Below are 4089 nucleotides of genomic sequence, written 5' to 3' on the forward strand. Positions count from 1 at the left end.
CAATAAAGTAGACATGGATACAAAGACTGTAACTAAACATATTGGGGTGATGCTGAAACTTAAATCAGGACATACCAGTTTCAAAGAAGTAAGTAGAAAAAGCAGTAGTCTTGTAAAAGCCAAAGTGCAAACAGGAAGACAAAATACTATAAGTGTGAGTTCAGAAGAGATTATGAAATTCTGAAGTTTGAAGTTTGTGTTTGTGAAAAGGGTCGTGCCTTTTATAGTGTAGAAAGTCATGAGGAAACAAGGTAAGAAAATATTTGAAGAACTGGTTGTCAATCAATTACACAAGTCTTCCCTTAATTAAGGGATTCAGATTCAATACGAGTAAAACCATTTAAGGAAAGGGATTGAATAAACACTTTGTGTAAAGCATGCAATTAAGGGCAAATACATAAAGGTTATTTACGGACAGGGTTTTGAAAGTACACTGTTTGTGCAAATAAGGTAAGGGGGTCAATTAACAGCCAGTAAGTCATAAGGTTTGAGATTTGGTATGAATGAACCAAGTCAGAAAAGATGAAGAAGGGTTTTACTTAAGTCGAGTAACAAAGGAAATTAGTAAAAGATGGAAAGAAATCAATCAGGCTATATTCAGAAGGAAGCTTGAACTAATTGCAAATTTGAAAACCATTTAGAGGGAAATTCATCATATATAAAGAGCATGTGAGCATGTTAAGTATGAAAGAAAACTTTCATGTCACTGTAAAATCAATAGGAAAAAACAGTGTAGAAGAGTTTTAGTAAAAAGGTCAGAATCATATGAAAACAAAGAAGTCCAAACTCAATTCAAAGACTCAAAGAGTTAGGGGTTCTAAAATAAAACCCTAGTTCAATCAAATATATGATCAAACCTGGCAGAACCCCCAAATTTTAGGGTTTCCACCTTGAATCAAGTACAGAGATGAGAAGACAAGTGGTCGAAGCAGGCGTAGAGGTTTCAGAGAAGAACTGGAACCTCTTGCATGCTTCTATCAATAGGAAAACTCATGAGAAAGCATGATATCAAGGTAACATGCAGAACACAGTAGAAGCACTCAAAGAAAAAATAGAGGAGAAACACTGATAGGAACAGTGAACATGCTTAAGAAGTTTTTCAGAAGAAACTTAAACAGGGCTTAGTAGAAGGAATGTAAGAAAGCTTAAGAACTTAGCAGGAAAGTACAATAGGATAAACATGCTGGAAAATAGTAGAAGATAAATACAAGAACATAATAGAAAAGCATATGAGAACACAGTGCGGAAAACATGGTAGAAGAACATACAAGCATGGAGTATATAAAATGCAGTAAAAAGAACATACAAGAACGGAGTATAAAAACTCAGTAGAAGAACATAAAAGAACAGAACACAGTAGGAGAACATACAAGAACGTGGTAGATAAAAAACATAGGAGCACAGTAGAGGCAAATACACAAAATAAAAGGGAAAGAAAGTCAGAGAAACACTTAAACATTTTCAGAAAACCCTAAATCGTAAAAGAAAGACTTTGAAAAGTAATTTTCGAAAGAAAGGTCAAGGAGATCATTTGAAAACTCAACGAGAGAATAGATACACAACAGATCTAAAGAGATCGGAGAAAACCTCGAAGGGTTAGGGTTTCAGAAGAACCCTAGAAATGAGAAAGGATTTGAAAAGGTCACTGATATGAGTCAGAGAGGTTAGAACCAAGCTCAAAACACCATGGTACACCGGAGCAAGGCCGGCGATGACTCTGGAACCTTGAATCGGCAGAGGTCTGGGTGCAAACCTTCATGGTTAGGCCTCAAATCTTCAAGTATCAGACGCGTGGGAGCAAGAGGAGGTGGGTATAAGACTTCCATAGCCTGAGAAGCCATAGATCCCGGTAGGTTTTAAGGTAGAAGCGATGGGAGGCGGCTAGGGTTAGAGAAGGTTTGAGAGTGTTTTGAGAAAGGGAAGGGTTTCAGAGGCGGCTGGTTAGGTCAAATGATTTAGGGTTAAGGGGTGTTGGTGGATTAAAAAAGGAAAGGAGGGATTGTGGCCGTTGATCATTTTGATCAACGGCCTGGATTTAATGGGGGGTCGGGCGGGTTGAACTTAATTAGATCAGGGGCGGGTAGTTTAGTAATTGGGATGGTCCATTTGAAATTGAAATTGGGGTTAATTGGGGGGTCGATTTGGGCTAAAATTTAAATAGGTAGGGCTAGTATTAAATAGCCACTTTTTCCCTCTTTATTTTTATAAAAAATAGCAAAATAATTTCTGGAAACAAATTGAAGGTACTAAATTAATTAATAATACACAAATATTAAATTAAAAATACTAGGATCAATTTTGTAATTATAAACGCAATTAAACCTTAAAATAGGCTAAAATTACAATTATGTGCAATTTAATTTTAAAATACTCAATAAATTTGTAACAAGTGTGCAAAAATTACCTTAGCTATATTTTAGTATAAGTATGAGAATACAATAAAGGAGTTACCAAAAAATGATAATTTGGAAAATAATTATTGATTTTTTTTTATAAAATAAGGCGAAAAATTGATTTAAAAATCTTTTAAAAATTAAAAAAATAATGAAACACTTGGACATGTTTATATATGCATACATATGCTATTTTGAAAGTATTTTGCATATGAAAAATATATAGGGAAAATTGGGTATCAACACTACTTACTTTCAACACACTTTATACATCTTACTATCATGGTCATGTGGTACCTTGTATGGCAGTAGTCCATAAATATCGGGTATTATAGCTCGGACTGTATTTATCTCAACATGTCAAACTTTGACAAAATTCACTTTCTTCAATTTGCTTGCCCTTTCACCTTCACGAATTTACTTGTCGCTTGTTTGAAATAGCATAATACTTATAATCTCTAAATAATCTCATTCCCGAACATACATCGATTAACTTACGATGAAACTTTAACATACGAAAATGCGAGATGTAACATCTCATTTTTGAGCTTCCATCAATTTACTTATGGCGTACTTTCACGTACGAAATCTTGGGGTGTAACATGCAACACCGACTAGCTTACTCAACTCATAGGCCTCACACTATCTGAAGGCTGCCCCCCACAGCTGGAATGTCGTAAATGAGACTCCAATAGTCTCTAGAATACCCGTCGTACGAAGGACCCGCTAGCATCTGTTTAAGAAATCCTGAGCATCCTCAAACTCAGCCCCACAGAAAGATGGAGGTCAGAGCCTCCCAAACTGTTCTATTCTTTTTTGCTACTTGTCACTAATAAGTGGATCAACTGGGGCCTGAGCCGTTGTAACTGGCTAGGTTGGTAGTATCCCCTGTGCCTGAAGCCCCTGAGCCACTTGTTCTAGAGTACAAGTGGCGGGAGTTTGAGCACCTCCCCTGGCTAGAGAGGTAGGTGGTGTGGCCGGAAATGAAACCGCATGTGCAAGGCTAGTGCATATAGTCAATATCTAGGCCAAAGCCTCCTGAATGCGTGGAATCACAAAGGGCACATATGGTGCTTGAGCTGGTCCCACTGGCTCAACCACATCAGGTGTAGACATGTGATTTTTGACCCTCCCCAAAATTTTTCATATTTTAGCACGTAAATATATAATTTAGGCCTAATATAGCTATTTCAATTAATTTTTACTCTTTTACTTTATTTTATTACAAGAAAAATGAAAATTACAAAAAAATTGTTCCATTAATGTTTTGTAGTCATTTTTAATCTTGAAAAAATACCAAAAAAAAATAGTTTGTTTTAATGGTCAGTCTTATTTTAATAGTTATTTTATTTAAGTAGGACTAATTAATAAATGAGGTCGTATTTTAGCTCCGTTCGCGGAGAAAGAATAAAAGTTGGCTTCGAGCAACCCATTTGTTTAGGCCTAATTTTTGGACCTAGTCCATAATTCTCAAGCCCATATATCCTAGGCACATACCCCTGACCTAATCCCTACCCTTATATAATAGTACCTAACACCTAAAATAGGGGGACCCTAAAAAGAAAAAAATTAGATCCGCCGTTTTGAGGACCTAGATATAGACTAAAAACGGCAGCAGACAATCCTGACCCTAGAAAAACATGGATCACTCTCTTGATTTTAATGGAAAAAGACACACACACATGGATATAGGGAG

Source organism: Nicotiana tabacum, chromosome 20 (genome assembly GCF_000715075.1).
Source record: "Nicotiana tabacum cultivar K326 chromosome 20, ASM71507v2, whole genome shotgun sequence".
NCBI classification, from domain to species: Eukaryota; Viridiplantae; Streptophyta; class Magnoliopsida; order Solanales; family Solanaceae; genus Nicotiana; species Nicotiana tabacum.